The following is a 19733-nucleotide window of genomic DNA, read 5'->3' as shown; positions in this document are numbered from 1 at the left end:
CTGGAATGTGAACTCCTTCATTGTCATCACAAAGACACCTATTGAGTCCTTGGCTTTAACCCTCTTTGCCCTCTAGAAGTCACATTTGAATCTTAAACAGACATCTCTGTCAAATCTTGGACTGCAGCCAGATACATGTAATCCAGCCATGGCAACATAGGAGTCATGTACACAATGAGCTGTGATTCCCTTCAGACGCCATCCCCTGGCTTGTTTACTGTGCATCATTCATGGTTTCAGTTATAAACATATCACTGTAGTGTTTGCAACCCCAACCTTGTTAGCATTGTGCTGAGGCTTGCAAACCAGGGACTAAAATTAAATAGGTAAGGAATTTCCATGAGATTTAGGCTTCTTGGAAAATCCCACAAACAGACAATAAAACTGCTGGTTGGTCAGTGCCAAAGAGATTCCAACAGCTGCTTTTGAACTGAGCATTAGGTGAAGAACACACTGCCTAGCAATATTCACTGGGTAAGAATGATGCTTTCTATATGTACAGCACCTTCCCTGTGGTGATTGCTAAGTGTTCTCTGAACTCTAATGAATTTAGACTCACAAAACCCATGTGGGATAGGTCTATGTCAACAGCTCCATCTTAAGGATAGGGAAACTGAGGCACAGAAGGCTCATGAGCAGAAATAGGAATCCAACATGGGCCTCTCAACTTCCAGTCCTGTGGCTTAAAGAAAAGTCCATCCTTTCACCCAACTTCCTGGGGAACCCTCCTACCCCTCATTTAAAACTGCAGTGATGTGAAGCAGGCAGCTGGTTGCTCTGGCCAAGGTGCTGAAAGCAGAGGCTGGCTGGATCATTAAAAGCTGGTGCCCATTGCAAACTTTGCCATCAGGCATCTCACTACTGGTATGGAAAATTACAGTTTCAAATACACTTTAAAAACCACAGCACTTCCTCATTTTCCTGGTTAACATATTGCAGGGAAGCAGATGGGGAAGCAACAAGACAAGCAAATAGGCACCCGTCAATCCCAAAGAGCAGAGATCTTTTCTCTAATTTTTTCTACTGCTGTCACTAGAAATGCAGCACAATCAGTGGGAGCCCAAGGATAGATCAGGGCTTTAACCATCATGTGGTCTTGACCTTCTCTGAGCAGCATCACACAGGCAGTGGCTGAAATGCCAGGGATGGTGCTACCTGTCTACACCAATACACCAAGAGATGCAGTAGTGTTGGCTTCATTGTGTCTTTGTAGGAGGAAACTAACATCTAGCATTGGTACAATCAATGTGACTGAGCTTGGCCATGCTCCATTCCCATGGGAGGACCTGTGTCCTGACAATGGCACATCATTTGTGATGCAGCCCGTATGCCCCAATGGAGAGCATTTGGTGTCCTCTCTTGGACCCAAAATGCACTGCTGTTGGTGGGTAGACTCCCACCAGCTCCAGCACTCTTTGGCTCAGACCCTTCTAACCAGCCCTGGAAGCACATGGCCAAACCTCTGTGACTGAGGTGGCAGTGGTCATTATAGTCTCTAGATTCTGTTTCCAGATAGTCCTGCTGTAGCCTGAGGGTCACTGGGCAGGCACTGGAAACATTTACTGGAATGCTACCCTACTCCAAGCCAGCACCCCAGGGTTAGCCTCTGAGCAAAGGACTAGTCTCCATTTATTGCCTGACGGGAGAGGCCTGCCTGAGAAATCCCTATGATCCATGCAGCATTTTACATCTTTGATTTCACAGCCCCAATGTATTGAGTCAGGCCTGGGCTCCAAGGAGGCAACCAGGTCACTGCTACAGTATCTTACTGTCATTGTTATTCATTATTTGTCAGAGGGCAGCATCTGGAATCTCCAGCCAGGGACAATTATGCTAGGCTTGGTACACACATAATGAAATAAGGCCCCTGGCCCCATAGACCTTACAATCTACTAAGGACCGGCAAAGCTTCAAAAGGTTTGACCTGTTCCTGGCAAGATTCTGTTCACAGTTGCACCCTTAATCCAAAGGAACCCCAGTGGCTGCACCAGCAACCCTCCAGAGTGAAACAAGGTCAGAACCTTGAGCTCTCTCTGAGTGATGCTTTGCTTTGCTTCACTGCATCCAATTCCTTGGGCCTGGAATCACAGGAGAACCACCCAACTCTTGGTGCTTCCAGTAGTACTAACAGAACGGAAGTCCTGTAAGAATAGCCTTTCTGCTGCTATTGCAGCTTTCTTCCTCTATTCCCTCTTGATACCCAGCAGTGCAAGGAAGCTTGGAAATCAAGCTCTACTTGTATGAACCATCTGAAAGTTCCTCCCATGTCCCTTCTGAGTATCAAGCAAAAGCTCCCGATTTTGCCCCCCCCATGCTAACCCACTTTGCCATGGGATGCTCATAATTCCCGTGGAGGTCTAACTCAGCACTCAGGTTTGTGCACACACATGGCCAACTAGCCCTGGGTCACATTCTGATTTAATTGACTGTGGTGCAAATCCAGAGCTGCTCCCCTCAGCTGTCACCAACGAAGTGACTTTGGACTAGCACCACTGGTAATCCGACTGCAATTTGGCCCACAGGTATGTGTACATATGGACTTGTCTATCAGGTTACAACTCACTGTGAGATGCCCCCCCCCACAGCTCTGAAAGTGTAAAGGGGATCTGATGAGCTTACATGCATGTGGTTGCATGTGGGGGATGAGCCTGACCCAACTGAAGATGAGCACCTGTGGTGTGCTTATTATATAGAGAGAAACCCCAGAGTAGAGTGAAGGCTGCAGGGAGGGAGTGAAAGAACTCTCAACATGCTCTCTGGACAGTAGCAAGGCCTGTAGGCAGACTCCAGTATGGCCAAGGGAGGGCTTCAGGGTCCTGGAGGAGCAGGAAATCCAGGGAAGAGTTGGCCTTGAGATCATCCCTTGAGAAATCAAGTCAGATACCAGGAGGGACAAGGAGAACCACTGGAACGGAACAGGATCTGGATTTACAGGGAGGTGTTGAGCTAAGGAACAGAGCAGGACAGAACAAAGGCTTAAGCTGAGTCACTTTAAGTTTATATTTCGTTGGGGAACACCTGGTCTGAAAGCAAGGTGAAATCTGGGGACAAGGCAGAGCCAAGCGGGGTCAGGAAGGGGCTGTGGAGGAGATCTGCCGTTGGGCTGAGGTAGGCGAGAGCAGGTACATCTCAATAGACAGACCCTGCCTGCTTGCTCCATGCTCCTACGCCAGGTTTCAGAGACGAGGGGAGCACTTGAATCTCTCCACTGTCCTCCAGAAGAGCTAGTGCACAGCGCAGGGTTGGAAGACCAGTGAGGCAAGAGGACTTGAGCTAAAGTCTCAGCATGCGGATTATTGTTTGTGGACCTTCTCTTTCCCATGGCATGGCTGGCAGGAGCGCTATGGATCCTGGCCAGAAGGATCCGTCCTGAGAAAAGGCAGACCCAGTGTCCTGCCATGGGGAGGCTTCAGATGTGGAGAGCCACCTATGCCCTGCCCTGCCATGATGGGGCCCCAGTGGTGAGCTCACCCTTCTACACTCTGGTAGAGCAAGTCAGAGAGAGATGATCCCTCCCTGAGTCAAAAAGGATCATGAATCTTGCTTTCCCCTGAGGCCATTAAATATCCCAGTTAATCCCCGGGTGGGTCCTGGACTAATTCTAGAATGAGGTGTTCCATTCAGCCGCCCTAAATTCCCCTGGAAGTTTCAGGTTGATATTCTGCTTCTCTTTCTGCCTGGGAACATCGAGTAATGCTTTGCCATCTGGTTGCCATGTCCAGCTGCAGGTATGGTTGTTTCAGTGGCAGTGAATTAGCTGCATTTAAAAGGATGGGTTTTGCCCTCAGTTCCTCTGGCATAAGCCCACTGAGTTCAATGGGAGTTAGCTCTGCTGCTGACAGCAAGGGCTTTGGGATCCTTTTGAGGGATATAAAAGGCTTTCATTGCCTTTTTGGCCCTTTACTGTCACTTCAAAGGAGCGTGAACATTTGCTCCTATCTGTTAGTCATTTAATTGCAAGGCTCTGGCTATTATGTCAATATTTAACTCCAATGGAGGAGAGTAAATCAGCATAAAGTAACCCTGTTCCATTCCATTGGGAACAATAAATCACCTGCTGTGCAGCCAGCTGTGCTACATTGGTGGAAGTAGACCCACTGGTTGCCAACATCTAAGGCCAACATGCTGCTGTCACCCTCAGTGCATTGCCTGGTGGCTACCATCAGGCAAGAAATTTAACTGCAAAGCTATTGCCAAGGTACCGCTGACATCTACAGAGGATGGGTAGTAGTGATGGGACCTACCACCAGGCTACGAGCCCTCCCAGACAGCTCAGCTGGTTTGACGAGGCAGACAAAAGCTATTTGTGCTGGAGCCACAGGGTACCTGAGCAGAGCAGGTACAAGGCCCAGAGACCAAATGCAGATGGATCTGAGTAAATTACAGGACCCTGCTTTCATCTATGCACAGGAAGAAGGGGAAAGAAGTGGGGGATTCTGGTTTCATTCATTTACTGGTCTGGGCAAGTCTTTATGAATAATAACACCTGTTGCTTTCACAGCACATCTCTGCAGTATATCTCAATGTGTTCCACATTCTTTGTTTAACCCCGTGAGGTAGGGAAGCAGCATGATTCCCTTTCTATAGATGGGGAACTGAGGCACAGAGAGGCTGAGTGAGTTCCAAAGGGCACACAGACTATCCCTGGTGTCCCCACTTCCTAAGCCAGTTCCCTAACTGTGGGCCACCCTTCCCTTCTGTGATGACATACACCAGTAGATTGTGAGGCAGTAACACCATGCAGCCCTGGCTATGGTTATATGGAGGCTGGACAGCAGGGATGGGGTCTACTACAAATCCAGAAGTTCTCCTGGGCAGCTCAGCATACATGGCTATGTAAGGGTCATGGGTCTGTGCAGTGCACCTTTCCTTTGCTAGGGCTCTTGAAAGAGAGCTGCCATTTTGTGCTGCATGTTAGAGTGACACACATGCTCTCTTTCTCATAGAAACTTGACTTTGTTCTGTCTTTGTTTGACTTGTCCCTTAATCTATCTGACTGATGGCAAATGGCTGCTTTTTGAGCATGGAAAGTAACAATAAGAATTTGTGGTTCATGTGAACCCTGAAACCAGAGCCACACGCAGCAGGTGAATAGACATCAGGACCTTCAGCTCCAAAAAGCTCAGGTCTTTAAGATTTGAGTGAAGGGGATCCTCCATCTGGTGACCTCGTCAGTAGCATTAGGGCTTCCAATGCCTCCTCTTTTGAGGCCTCCAGACAATAGATGGTGAGATAATGAAAAACAATTCAGCAGATGTGGCTCCATCCCTTAGGGGGTACGGTGCACCAGATGGTGTGGTTCACGAGTCACTCCCATTTTCCAGGAGCTCTCAAATGACTTGCTAGAGCTGCCTCGACAGGTGTGTTCCGCTTCTCAGCCATTCTCTGAGCTCCATCAAATGCACTCCAGAACCCCTTGCATTAGAATCCCTGGCACTACCAGATCTCAAAGCACTTCAGAATGAGAGCCATTGAAAACCATGGCAATGGCTTTTAGGGCTCTGCTGGCACCAGAGGAGTGTGTTTCAGCAGAACTCCAGAGCCTGGGAATAAAGACAGACTTGCAACTCCTTTGTTCCAGACAATAGCAATGCCACCAACCTCTGTACTGGTCACTATTTCCAGGTCTTGAGGGGCTCAGACAAAGCCACCTGGCCTGGAACCTCCTCTTTGTTCCCCACAGGCTCAGGGTTCCATCCTTGGGAGTAGAAGTAAAAGCAGCAGCAGCTCTGAACAATGAGATGGACCCATTTAGCATGTTGTTCTAATTATTTGCAGGACAAATTACCTTGGCAGAGTTCCCTGGAGAGGCCACGAGCTTGCTTACCTTTTAGGACAACTGCCATTGGACAGCAGGTTGCATGGTGAATTCTAGAGAGTTTACAAACATAGGTACACTGCAAGGAAATACAAATGCAGAATGGGTCTATTAATAGAAAGGAGTAATACTCCTTTTCTTTGATTGATCTGTTCCTTGTAATTAACGTCAGCCTGTACAGCCTCACCTGGCACTGCCCACAGCTGATATTAATCTTGCCTTTGCCAGGGTTGATTGCTCCACCCCTCCATTCATTTTCCACTTGGCCCATGTGCTGGTGCTAGCTGAGTGAGTGACTGCAAGCCCCAGTGGATACAAACAAGCCCAGGTAGCATTAAGTTTCAATCTCCTTTGCCTCCCACATGGCCTCCCCTGGCTGAAGTAAAAGAAATGTTGAAGAATCCAAGTAAATGAACCTATCAATGTTTCTTATCAACTTTAAAATACAATCACTGGTGGCCAAAATAAAAGAGAGAGAGAGAGAGAAAAAGATACATCTCTGTAAAATCTTCCCTGTAGGATTATTTTAATTGAAAGCGGTTTCTTTTTTAACTGTTTGGTCCTTGAGAGCCTTGTTGTTAGGGTCACACTGATCCAGAATTTCCAAAAATTGCTGCCTGTGTTGTGCACACAAAATATGTCTGTATGTCAATGGGCAAGTGTTTGCTCAGGGTGTGTAACAATGTGTGCAAATAGGTGAATGTGCAAGCCTGCCTCCATCTGTGTACAAAGTGTTCTGTGTAGAAGCTTATTTTTCACTGTAATGAACATTTGCACATGCAGTAATAATTAGCAACAATGCTGTGCTTCAACCTGAGGTTCTCAAAGAGCGTTTGAAAGAGAGGGATCATTTCCCCTCTTGTGCAGGTGGTGGAAACTGACACACAAAGTTTCATGTTTGCATGGAGCTAGCAGCAATCTAATGCAATGCTTCATACACCTGCCAGAATCCTGACTCCCTAGTCTCAGAAGTGACACCAGCCTCTGGGGATCCCAACACACGTTGTCCTGTAAGCTCATTTACAATCACCGATTACATTTGTCATGGAATTTTGACAGCTGAGTGTGCCATTAATGGAGCTGTGGTGAAATCAGGTATGTTTTTCCCATGATATTTTTGTCATCCAGAATCTGAAACGGTGTGATCAGATGACTCAAGGCATTTAAAAATCATGCACACAAACACAAATCAATTCAAACACCTGAAAGCCAAGCCCTTAACATAACCAACTGCTAGGTACTGATGCACTTTTTGGAAACTGATATAGAATTGTGCACCATGTCTCTCCTCTCATATATCTCATCCAAGGTATTCTGCTCTCCCTGCATGCTTAAATCACCCTCTGCAAGAGAACAGAAATGAGGGTTAAAAGCTCAAAATTTTATTAAAACTTTACAATATGAAAACCTATCCAGGCTGCCTTGGGAAGGGGGAAGGCAGCAGCTACTCAAGACTCTCCTCAGCCTTTGGGATGTTCAAATCATATGTATCCAAACATTCCCCAGTCCTATGGTGCCTGACCATGGCTGCAGCCTGGTAGTGCACTACAGCAAAAGGCAACCACCATCGCCCGGTCTGCTGTGTAGATACAATCCTCTTCTCCAGTGAATTTAGGCTCCAGTTTTCAGGAAGAGTATTATCCAATTTCACGGAATTGGGAGCACCAACCTCCTTATTTTTCCTTGTTGAGAGGAATCAAAGCCGTGTGGCCCAGGATTCACAGCCTAACTGTGATCCCATGATCCACAGACAAGTGAGTTGTGCCACAATTGTTCTGACTAGTGGTGCCCTGGCAATTGATTCAAGGATAAAATTTGCTTGTGTGATGGCCAGCTCCAGAGCTTGAACTGGGACCTCTAGAGCTGAAAGTGGTAGCTTAACCTACAGAGACATCATCCTCCACCCAGCTAGTTCTGGCACAGCAGGGGCTGGAGCACACACAGGTACCAGTGCAATGGAAAACCAGGCAGCTGTTTCCAAGCTGGGTTTCCAAATGGCTTGGACTGCAGTATAGCTCCTCGTATGACAAATAACAACACCCCTGCAGAACAGGCAGCTAATACACCCTGGCCCCAGGAGAGCAGGGAGGGAGGGGAGAGTGGTATTTTGTAGTGATGTGGATGACAAGAATGGGGAAAGAACATTAAATGTTGTTTGCAGAAATGATTGTACCAGGCCTGTTCTCCCCGGTGATGACCCTGGGAGCTGAGGGAGCCCATCCTGCCAGAGGAAGGGCTCAGCACCCTGCTTAGTACTGCACCAACGTTATCAGACCAAAGCCCTGAGTGTGCCTTCTGAACATGGCAAAACCAGCCTTGTTTTGGCCAGTGCTTGAGTCCACCTGCAAAGGCCGATATGTTTGCAAAGGGGTGGGGCAGAGGGCCAGTGCCCAGGGAGTGATATTTATTCACTCACATCTAATTTATTACCTCTCCAAGCTGCCCCAGATCCCTGTCAGCATGGCCGCACTCAGTAGTGTGCGGCACGCTGTGCTGTTTTGCTCCGCCGGCTGCGGTGTGCTTGCCAGCTCTCATTGAGCAATCACAGGAGGTCACCCATGGTGTCAGAACATAAATAAATAAATACATGCCCCTGGCATGGTGTAGAGAAAAAAGCATTGTCTTCACGGCAATGAATTCAGACCAACTGATGGTAGGATTAATGAAATCCGTGGCTGGCACGCTCTGCAGCCCAGAGGAGGCTACAATGGACAAAGCAAATGTACTGGCCGCCGGCCCGCGGGATCGGCAAACCATGCTTGGCAAGGCAGCTGGAAGCCTGTTGTCTTGCCCTGCAGGCTGCTGTGTAGAGAAGGGAATCACAGTGCCTGCTTGAGATCTTTCCTTAGAGGGACATCAGGGAAAGAACAACTGAGGCAGGAAATCCCTCTCAGGGGAGGTAGCAATGGAAGGGCAAGGAGCAGTGAGGGGAGTTTCCTAATCATTTCCTGGTTGCTCTGTTGATTGTCTGGACCCCCTCCTGATCCACCTCCACTGCAACAGTTCCCTCTGACTCCTACAGCCCTCGATGAAGCCGACTCATCTCCTGAGCAACAATGTCCTCTCAGCCCCTCATGGGCTCCTGCCATCCTCTGTCATCTCCAGTCTCCCAGCTTTCAAAGCCTGAAGAGCTAAGGAAACCACAGTGCAGAGCTAAGGAATCCAGCTCTTGACCCACATTGTAGGCTTCCTGGTCTAGTGCTCACCATCTTTTTTCCTTCCCAAGGTCCTGAACAAACTAGCCCTCTTACCTATCTATCCAGGGTCCTCAGCTGAGGTTTCTTAGGCATCGTTTGACTTTGGGGCGCCCTGCAGTAGGGAATGACCATCTCCAGGTGTTTGCTGACCTACTCTTCACATCTGACAATGTTAGATCTGGGCAAAAATGGTTTTCTTTGCAATGGAAAATGTTGGCTTTCTGTTGACAAACCCTGTCTGCTCTTGGGAAATGAAAGCTGCTGAAAACAAACTTTTTTTTTTGCATTTTCTGATACAAAATCAATTTTTTTCAAGGAAACTAGGCCCTGTTCACAAATATGCATTTAATTAAAATACAATTTTATGTCAAAAATAGTTTCAACAGAACATTGGTGACTAACCCTGTCTTGTCTCATCCTGTAGGTTCTCAGAGCAGCTTTCAACACTGTTGATTCCTCACATTCTGAGGACCCCAGTCAGAAGTTAGTCCCCTCCTTGCATGAGCCTATATCTCTAATCCCTCTTTTATGTTCCCTGGAGGCTTCTAATACTTCCTTTAATCCTTCCTGAGATGCAGTGCATCCAGGCACTAGTTTTAATCCTTTATTAGCTTTTGTGTTCCTCTCTGAGACATCACACTGCTTCGGCGTTGGACACCTTTTCTATATTGAATGCAATCAAGCCATATCTACCCAACCTTCTCTCTAGTTCCTCTAGGTACTATCTAGTCATCTCTGAAAGCACCCACTCAATGTTTAGTAGCAGCCAATAAAGCAATCAGTAGGTTAGGAATAATTAGGAAAGAGATAGCTAATAAGATAGACAATATCATATTGCTTCTGTATAAATCCATGATACACCCACATCTTGAAAACTGCACACAGGTGTGGTCACCCCATATCAAAAAATAGATACTGGAATTGGAAAGGTTCAGAAAAGGGCAACAAAAATGAGTAGGGGTATGGAACAGCTTTCCTTTGAGGTGACAGTAATAAGCCTAAAAAAGAGACAGCTAAGCCTGGAGATGTTAGAGGTCTATAGACTCATGACTGGCGTGGAGAAAGAAATTTACGTGTGTTCTTTATTCCTCATAACACAAGAACCAGGAGTCGCTAAATGAAATTAATAGGCAGTGGGTTAAAACAAACAAAAGAAGTATTTCTTCATACAACACATAGTCAACCTGTGGAGCTCCTTGCCAGAAGATGTTGTGACGGCCAAGACCATCAGGGGGTTCAAAAAAGAACTAGATAAGTTTACGGAGGACAGGTCCATCACCAGCTATGAGCCAGGATGAGATGGAGCAGAGTGCCCTGTAAGCTGAGCTTTTGGGTGCCTCCCTAGGAGAGATTTAAATGCCACACAGCTGATCAGCAGAGCGCCCACAGCCAGCAGCCTGTGTTTCTATTGGTGGTGCAGATCCGCACATACCTTAGTGCACAAAATTCATTTTGCACTTGGATGGGAACAAATTAGAGGGCGAATTGGACAGGGAGGGTGTCCCTGGCCTCTGCTCGTCACAAGCTGGGAATGAGCAACAGGGGGTGGAGCACTTGGTGGTTACCTGTTCCGTTCACTCCCTGTGAAGCACCTGCCATTGGCCACTGTGGAAGATGTCAAGTGTCGGAGGAGTAGCTGTGTTAGTCTGGATCTGTAACAGCAATGAAGGGTCCTGTGGCACCTTATAGACTAAGTCTCTGCTCACGAAAGCTCATGCTCAAAACTTTTCTGTTAGTCTACAAGGTGCCACAGGACCCTTCGTTGCTGTGGGAGATGGGATACTGGGCTAGATGGACTTTTGGTCCGACCCACAGTGGCTGTTCTTATGTTTTACCATGACTTGCCCACTTCCAGTCTGTGCCAAATTTCTTGTTGTGTGATAGGGTAAAGCCCAACTTCATGGAAAAATCCTTCCTGTCTCCTGTGGGTAGCTTTACATCGTCCTTTCTAACTCCACCTAGATCCGACAGTAGAACCCAGAAATTCCAGCTCTCCAGTTTCCTGCTCCAACCATTGCAACACACGCCATCAAGTGCCATTTATTTCTGGTTGTTTCTGTATTAACCATGGCTGTGTGCTCCTTCCCTTTCAAAGGAATGATTTGATCCCTACCATTTTTTAAAATGTAACTGGGTGCACCAAGCCAGTCACAAGCTGGCGAGCTGGGCGTTTACTCCTGCAAAATAAACACACTGAGATCAAAAAAACCCTAATGAATTCCTCTCCTCTAAGATGTTTAAATGGGGATTCTTTCATGTTTAATGTTTAATAGGACTGGATAGAATCGGTTATCTCCTGCTGCAGTGTATTAACACAGAGGATAGAAGCTAACTGCTCAGATGTGTCCTAATTGGCTCCATGATGGTAAGTGTTCCCAGCCAGCAGTCACATTGCTGGAAAGAAGTCACCCTTCCTGAACGGGTTTGATGAGGTCCATTAGCTAAGCATTAAGTTAAAATTTGAAAGGCATCTTTAGCCAAGTGTTGATTGCTTGCTGAAATTGTACCCTTGGTTGACGGGCACCCCACAGTTTGTGTCTGATCCTTATATGTCTATGTGCAGAGAGACTGACAGCCACCGCAGGCCCCGGGGCTGGCGGGCTGGTTCTGTGGCCCAGAAGGGGTGGGGCCAAAGGTGGTCGGGGAAGGGCTTGAGGCAGTCAGACCTTAGCACTGCCCAGACCCTGGTGCCACCCCACCACACACAGCAGCACCTCAAAGGCACTCGGAGTTTTGGCACTGCTGCTTCCAAAGCACAAGTTGTGGTGCCCAGAGCTCCAAGCCCCTTTGAAAGGTGGGATCTGGGGGGCTACTGCCCCCTTTGCCATCCCTGCCCCATCAGCGGGCCTGTCTGTGGGCATCGGAGAAAGGTTGCAGGATCAGATGCTGAGTGACAGGATCAAAAACATGTCGTCATAACACACATGGCATTACAGAAATGTAGGGTTAGATGGGGCCTCAGAAGGACATCTAGTCCAGCCCCTGTCCTGAGGCAGGGCCACGTGTGCCTGCACCATGCGTGAGAGGTGTTTGTCTAACATGTTCTTAGAAACCTCCAGGGACAAGGATCCCACAACTTCCTTTGAAGCCCTGATCTGGACTTTACCTACCATAGAGTTAGAAAGGTTTCCCTAATATCTAACCTGATTCTCTCTTGCTAGAGATTAAATCTGTTACTTCTTGTACAACCTTTAGTAGCCAGAGAACAGTTAATCACAGTTCTCTTTATAACAGCCCTTAACATAGCTGAAGGCTCTTATCGGGCCCCCTCCTCAGTCTTCCCTTCTCAAGAGTAAACATGCCCAGGCTTTTTAGCCTCTTCTCATAGGTCAGGTTTTCTAAACCTTTTACCATTTGTGTTGCCCACCTCTGCACTCTCTCCAAGCTGTCCCAGAACTGGACATGCTACTCCAGGTCCACGATGAGCATACAGAGCAGCTACTGCTCATGTCTCACATGAGACACTCTTCTCACAGCACCCCCAAATGACAGTCCCTTTTCTTTTCCGACTGCATCGCATTGTTGGCTCACAGTCAGTCCGTGATCTGCTCTACGCCTGACACCATTTCCTGCAATACTACTGCCTCACTAGTTAGTCCACCTTTCGGATTTATGTGTTTGATTTTTCCTCTGTAGGCACAGTGTTTTGCACTTGTATTTAATTAATTTCATGTTGTTGAATTTAGGCCAATTTTCCAATTTGCCAAGGTCATTTTGAAGTCTAATCCTGTCCTCCAAGGTGCTTGCAAACCCTCCCACTTCAGCATGCCATGGAAATTGGTTCTGTCAGAAATGTTACATACAACTGTACTCAGCCTCTGATGGCTAGAGATGGGTAATGTCTTCCCAAGGGAGATATATCCTGCCCCGAGAATGTCCTGTTCTTTTCCCCAAAGAGACAACATCCACCTGTCTATATGTGACACAGATGTCTTAGTGAAACTTTTCACTCAGGCTGGGACTCAGAGAAGGGCAATGTCTGTTAAACCGCCAGTTTTCAAGCTATGTGGGGCTTTTGCTTAGACTCCACTGAAGGATACAGGTGTTGATGCTGACTCATTTATTGGTGTTCAGCTGTTCCTTCGCAACCATCACCATGAAAAACACAGATTGTTGGCTCCAGAGGATCCATCCATCTTGTGCAAATAATCTATAAACTAGCTAGAACTAATTATCTGGCCATGGGGTCACCACACCCTTTTGAAGAAGGAGGAGGAAGCCATGAGTAGTAGAGACAAGGCCAGCAAGCTCAGGGCCAGGGGCTTTTGTTTTCTTCGCTGTGATCCTGAAGAGAGGAATACACTGGAGCCTGCACAGAATGTTCCCACTGAACAATGTCGGGCACACGCTAAACTGGAGAAGGGCCAGCTTACAGCCATCTCACTGCACTTAGACTTGTAAGGCAGCAGGAGCACACAAAGACCAGCCTCACGTTATCGCAGTCTTCCCAACGAAGGCCAAAGCAGCTATTTGTCATTATTAGGTTAAGGCACTTTTCTTATTTCTGTGCTCCCTTGCAAGCCGAGAAACTCATACTGGGAAATTAAAACGAGGGAAAGATCAACCTGAATCCCTGAGACCAACATACTTGATGGAGAAGATGATGGACAGCCATCATCCCTAGCCTGTCTCCAGTGTCTTCCTGAACATAGCACTGCCTACTGCCTACTGCCTGAAATACATTAAAACCTCTGTCTGCAAAGTACTTGGGAGACAAATGGTTTGATTCCCAGAGTTTGTCAATTGCTTTCTGCTCAAAAGCAAACCCGTGGAAGTTCATAACATGTAGAGGTGATGGACCAGAACACAAGTGCTTCCCTCCTTCCGAAGGCTGCACCCAGCTTTGTAACATGCACAGGCCCTGGCCTGGTAAAGCACACCAGCAGATGCTTCATTTTACCACTGCCCCCTGGTGCTGTCCCAGTGAGTGCTTTGCTGGATTGGGGCCATTTGCCAGACTATCCTGTGGGTTGTTCCGTTCTCCACTTTCCACTGAAGCTCCACAGTGTCTGCTGTTTAATATGAGGCAGCAGCAAGGGGCAAAGGAGGATGAGGAAAGAGGAGCAGACTGGAGTAGAGGGGAGAAAATGGGAGGCAGGCGGGAAGGAAAGAAGGCAGCAGTAATAGTACTGGGGCCATTTTTTATCCCTCTGTGCTTTACAAGTGCTGGGTCATATTCTGCAGCTCTGTGTCAGTTTTCACTCCATTCTTCATGCTCAGGCAAGCTCCCATGGCCGGCTTAGCATTTAGTCTGTGACACCCACTGAACTACGGGGTGGAAAAGTAGCAACCAAATGGCGCACGCCCCTCAGCGGAAAGGTGCCGGGGTCAGGAAAGTTGACACAAAATACAGAGCAGTCCCCTGTCTTGTCCAGCGCCATGGCATTGTGCATGTACACAGAAAATAACTGGGCTTAGAATTCTCCTGCAGAAGGTCCTGCCACAAAGCAGGATTCCTGGAAGGGTTGCCAGCCTGAGGTTTGAAGCTCACACCCTCCCGGGCTGATACGATGCCCACTGACACAGTAGCTGAGCACAGGTTGGATTCATTGGAGCTGCTCATTATTTCTTTCTGAAGGGGTTGATCTTTCAGGCCCCTCTCCTATATTCTTACCACCCTGTACTTTCCCCTCAGAGTCCCTGCAGGGAATCCCCAGGAATGGCAGAACTGACTCTAGAGGGAAGCTTTCTTCACACAGCTTTCCCCAAGTGTTTCTACAAAAGCTTTAACTTCTGCAACCTTTTCCCTACAGGAAACTGACTGCCAGCTCCAAGGCTTACTAAGATCAAGTGCTGGGGATAAGGATGTGCAAGGGCCTCTCCACTCAGGCAGCCCCTAAAACAGCACAGACAGGACCATGAGCCTGAGAGTACTGAAGCTGTGCCACTGCACGGGGGGATGAGAAATGAAAATACCAGGGTTAATAGGAAACCAGAGAAAGACAAACAGAGTGAGTGAGGGGCACTAGCAGAGACTCGCTCGTTAACTCTGCCAGCTCAGATTTGATCATTTACAGTAATGGGCTTTGATTAGCTGCTTCCATGTTGACATTAGGCCTGGCTGAATGGGCCAGAGCACACCAGAGGCTGTTGGAATTGTCTTCATTTACATTGTCTGTGCTGAACTCAAACAGGGCAGCTAGGGATGGCTGAGCTGATTCGGAAAAGGAATGAGCCACTCTCTGCCACGGACTGGGGCGTGGGTACCCAGGACCAGGGGAGTCAGGGCCAGGGCTTAGGGTCAGCGATGGAGTAAAGAGCCAAGAATCAGAGCCAAGAGTCATGGCTGGAGTCAGGAACCAAGCCAGGGAGCAGGGCTGGAGCAGTCCAGAAAAAGATAGACACAGCCGTGATCACAGCTGTACACATTGAGTAGCTGCTGTCCTGGTGTTGCTGCTGGGCTTCAGAGCAGGCTAGAGGGTAGGGTGGCATCAGATGATTAGGAAGTCTCGTCCATCTGGGTGTTCATCTGTAGGTTACCTAGCTGATCCCAAACTCAGTAACAAGCCGTGATTCCTCACACACACTCATCGCCACAGCCTGCACTTTCGGTGCTCTATTACCATCCCTGTTTCATGCATCTCACTGTCATGCTCAGTGGCACTTCCTTGTGGAAACCAAGCAAGTCCCTTCAGAACTCATCCCCTGTTCTTGAATGGTTTCTAGAGTCCTCTGTGGGTTTTGTTTGATGAGCCTGCAGCCTCCAACATCAGCCCAGCCAGGGAGAAAGTGACCAGTAAATCCACTACTGCACCCCAAATCTGGAAGGCCAACTTGGATGAGTCAGAAACAATGAACATTAGCAACAGAAAGGTGTAGGAGGACTCCTAGGTTCCGCCTAGATCCATGAGCTGTGGAACCCAAATATCTGCCTTTATGGAGTCTCTGGCTTGACCAGAGGCTGAAAGAACAAGAGGTCTTACAAACAACCCTGTCTCAGGTTGTCTCACCAGCGAACTTCCTGGCTCCAAGATATCTGGATAAATCAGAGGCAAATTCAGACCTTTGCAGGCTGATCTGGTCTGCATAGGAGCTAGGGCTAGGTCTGAGCCTCAACTTTGAGATCTAGGGAGTTGACTTATGGGTGGATTCCAACATAAGATGGGGCATGGAAGAAGGTTCAGGAGGCATGTCTGCATGATGGCGGTGGCCCACCAAAGACTTTCTCCTTGGGAGTCTGTCCCCAGCAGGGCCACCCCTTTCCTCCTGGGGTCATCTTCCAAGCTCAACTCACCCCATGATCACAGTGCAACACCAACACCCTCATGTTTGCATTGGATTCACCTGCCTTTGAGGAGGGAAGCTGGACCCCTCATCAATGAGATGTCACGTGATGCCTCTCCCCCCCGGCCCCGTTTCCAGTCTGTCCCAGTGCAACAGCATGAAACAAAGTACAGGAAAGGCAGGAACCCAATGTCAAGAAGGAGGATAAGGGAGCTATTCAGGTTGGCCAATATAAAAGAAGAGACTTTGGTCAGCAGCTAACCTGTGGAGCTCATAACCAGAGGGAATCATCAGCAATTTAGTGGAGACAGTGTGGTTAGGACGTCAGGCATTGGCTCAAAGCTAAGAGAGGTGTGTTCCATTCCAGTTTCTGCCACTAAATTTCCATGTGCTGTTGGGCAAAAGTCATTTCTCCTCTGCTGTCCCTTCCACAGTGTGTTAAGCTCTGTGGGGCTGTCTCCTACTATGGGTTTGTATATCACCTGCCCCTGTGCCACTGAGTCTTAGTTGGGGTTTATATACAGTGCTGAAAATACTCACAATAAAATGACGGGTTTTTTTGAGATTTGAAAAGCAGACTTAACTCCTCCCCTCCCATCTTTCAGTATCTCTTTCAATCCCAGTGGAATTGGGAGGTGAAGAGTCGAAAAGAACCCTGGGAAAGTGTTGAAATTTCAGGATCAAGTTTGCAGATCAAAGAAATTCAGACAATTTGGTTAGAAGTTAGCTAAAAAGATCCAGGGCCTATTTTTCACCTGGTTTCCATCCTTGCAATCTGAGATGTGTCCAGAGACTTCGTTTCCACTGCAGCTTGCAAAGGACAAGTAGGATGAAAGGCTTTTCTCTTATCCCAGTTTTATACGAGTGTAGCTGTACTGAATTCAGGGGAGGAAAGTGGTATGTGAGCCCTACAAAAGGAGGTGCTGGATGTGAGAGCACTGAAGTTACCAGAATGGTGTCCTGGCTCCCCCAAACATGCCAGAACGGCATTCTGGTGTGACTTGAGCCAGAGTGGAAGGTCAGACTGAGAGAGGCTTGGGGTGCCCAGATAAGGATAACTGCAGGGTACTAATGGCAGCTGGGGGGAAGTTTGGCTCCCAAATTTTGGGGGGAGCTTATTCAAACCAAATCACCAAAACTTGGGGAAGGGTGCTTGCCACTAAATTGCTGACCTACTCATTGAAACTGGGCCAAAGTGGATTATGTTGCATCTCCTTGGAGAAAAAGTTCAACCCAGCTGTGAAAAGATCTTCCCCAGAAAACTGCATTTAAACCATCTCTTGGCTTTCTTGCTGCAGGTTTCACTCATATGCCATCAGCATGCCTCGTGATCTATGGTTCTGCTGTTTCACGGTTGATAACAGCTGCCCTAGATAAGCTCTAGGAATTAAAGCTGTGACAAAACCAAAGCACCACAAGGTAAATGCTTCCAACATACACTGAGCTGGGAGCTTGGCTTTGAAAACCTCATTTCTGATCGCCATCTTCCGGCCAAATAGAGGAACTCAATGTCCTGGACAGTGTACAGCAGAGGGGTGGAGAGAGGAGACAGGAGAGCAGAAGCCTGACATCTGACTGGCTGCAGTACTCCTCTGGGTTCTCTTGTCTGTCAGCTGGAGTCAGTCAAAAGTTCCAAAAGTTGTCATTTAAAAAACCTGAAATTTCAAATTTGTTTTTCTTCCAGAGCGCTTGAAATGGAACTGGGGTTTGCTTAGTCAACATTTTCCACTACGTTCTCCTGTTCCTCCCCCGACCAAAAAAATTGTGTCAAAACATTATTAAAATAGTTATTATTTTTGTCTTACTTTACCAAAAACGGCCCCTAAACCACATAAGGCCCTCCCACCCCACTAAGAAAACACCTCTTGGTGCCTCATGCTACAGAAGTGACTTCATGCAACCTTCCCAACTAGATAAAAGGACAAAGCTACGCTAACCATATTCCATGCCCAATGCGTGCATCCAGGCATCATAAACCTGGGAGTCTTATGCAAAGCAGGCAGTTCAGGATTCATCATCATCATCAATATCCATGGGCTCAGCGCCCGTTGGTGTTTGATGCCTCTCTCACTGTTTCTTCCATCTGTCCCTATCCAGTGCAGAGTGGCTTAGTTTCTGTAGACTAGCTCCGCACCAATCTACTACATCATCCATCCATTCTCTGTGGGGTCTGCCTCTTCTATTCGAACCATCCATTTCATGGAGTGAATTTGCTGAGGGACTTGATAAGTAGCTGCCGTTCCTGGTTTTTGAACACCTGTTTGTGATTGTTGCACTGTATGCAGGTGTGTCATGGACAAGCAGGGAGTGGACAGTGCACAGAGGGCTTTTCTAACTGCTGGGCCAACCTGCCTCCATTTGCACCTCTCGGGATGAGAAGGTAACTCGATTACTGCAGCCCATTCTGTCTATGGCCTCACCTGGGCAAAGTTTAGTCACTTCTGGCCTTGGTGAAAGAGGCTGGAATGTGGCTTGCTCCACTGCAGGGCATCCCTGGCCAGGCACAGGAAGAACATCAGCAGAGTCTGCTTTCTTGATGTTGCAGGATGTTTTTTTTTTTGCACCCCATTACAACCACTGAGTCACAGAAGCCTTTCCACTGACTTGGATCAGGCCCTGAAGTGTTCGCCTGGGTCTCCCTCCGGGCTCAATGAAGTCTTTACAGTATAACATTCTGCTGGAGGAAGGGACTTGTGCAATGTTTGCCTAGGTCTTACTCAGGTGCACCTGCTCTGACGCTGTGATTCACATGTACAACAGCCAAACCTGTTTAGTATTTACCAATTTCACACCTACTTCAGTCCTTCTAAATTTGGGAATCGTTTGGGCAATTCCCCAGATCTGCTTCCTTTATCCTTTAGTTAAACAAGCCGGTGGGTATAGCTTGGCCAGCTGAAGAGGGTATGGCATGCTCCGAGAGGGCTAAGCAAAGAGAAATAAAAGGGAATCGAATTAAAGGAGGGAAGTAGGTTTCTTCTTGATAGCAAAGGCTGTTGTGGTGCCCAGTTTTGCCCAGAAGGTTTGCTATCCTGGAGACAGTGGACAGGGTGGCCCCCATGCTGCAGACCAATACAAAGCCTGGGGACAGCTCCAGTATTGGAGTCCAAGGAGTGCAACAGCTGTTCTCTGCAGCAGTGGATGTGGGGGAGGAAGGAGCATAGGTGCTGACTTCCAGATTTCCCAGAGGGATGCTGGACCCTCCACTCCAGCCAGCGCTCCCTGCAAGCTGAGTGCTTGGGTGGCTGCCCAGGAGAGATTCAGGTGCTGCTCAGATGATTAGCAGAGTGGCCCACAGCATTCACAGCCACAGCATGTGTTTCTATTGGTGGTGCATATCCACACATGCTGTGATGAACATAAAATTTATTCCACCCATGGGTGGAAAAAAATAGAGGGGACATTGGCTCCAACCTAGGCCCCTTCCCCCAGTACCTTTCCCCCACCCTACCTTTTCCCACCCTGTTCTGCCCCCTCCCACGAGGGTGCCCCATACA

The sequence above is a fragment of the Carettochelys insculpta genome, chromosome 10 (assembly GCF_033958435.1).
Source record: "Carettochelys insculpta isolate YL-2023 chromosome 10, ASM3395843v1, whole genome shotgun sequence".
Taxonomy (NCBI): domain Eukaryota; kingdom Metazoa; phylum Chordata; order Testudines; family Carettochelyidae; genus Carettochelys; species Carettochelys insculpta.
Note: the sequence above shows the minus strand (reverse complement) of the source record.